The following is a 312-nucleotide window of genomic DNA, read 5'->3' as shown; positions in this document are numbered from 1 at the left end:
ATGGCAATGGTGAGGTGCGGTGGGTGCCTGGCTGCGTGGAGCACCTCGGGGTCCCTCCCCAGCCTCTGCCTCTGCTGAAATGAATCTCTTCGTCTTGCCTTGCGTGCTGGTGGAGTTAATTACCCAGAACGTCTAGCTGCTAATGCATGGCAATGGTGAGGTGCGGTGGGTGCCTGGCTGCGTGGAGCACCTCGGGGTCCCTCCCCAGCCTCTGCCTCTGCTGAAATGAATCTCTTCGTCTTGCCTTGCGTGCTGGTGGAGTTAATTACCCAGAACGTCTAGCTGCTAATGCGCAGCTGCTTTACACAGACC

Source organism: Phaethon lepturus, unplaced genomic scaffold (assembly GCF_000687285.1).
Source record: "Phaethon lepturus isolate BGI_N335 unplaced genomic scaffold, ASM68728v1 scaffold41145, whole genome shotgun sequence".
In the NCBI taxonomy this organism is placed as follows: Eukaryota; Metazoa; Chordata; class Aves; order Phaethontiformes; family Phaethontidae; genus Phaethon; species Phaethon lepturus.
Note: the sequence above shows the minus strand (reverse complement) of the source record.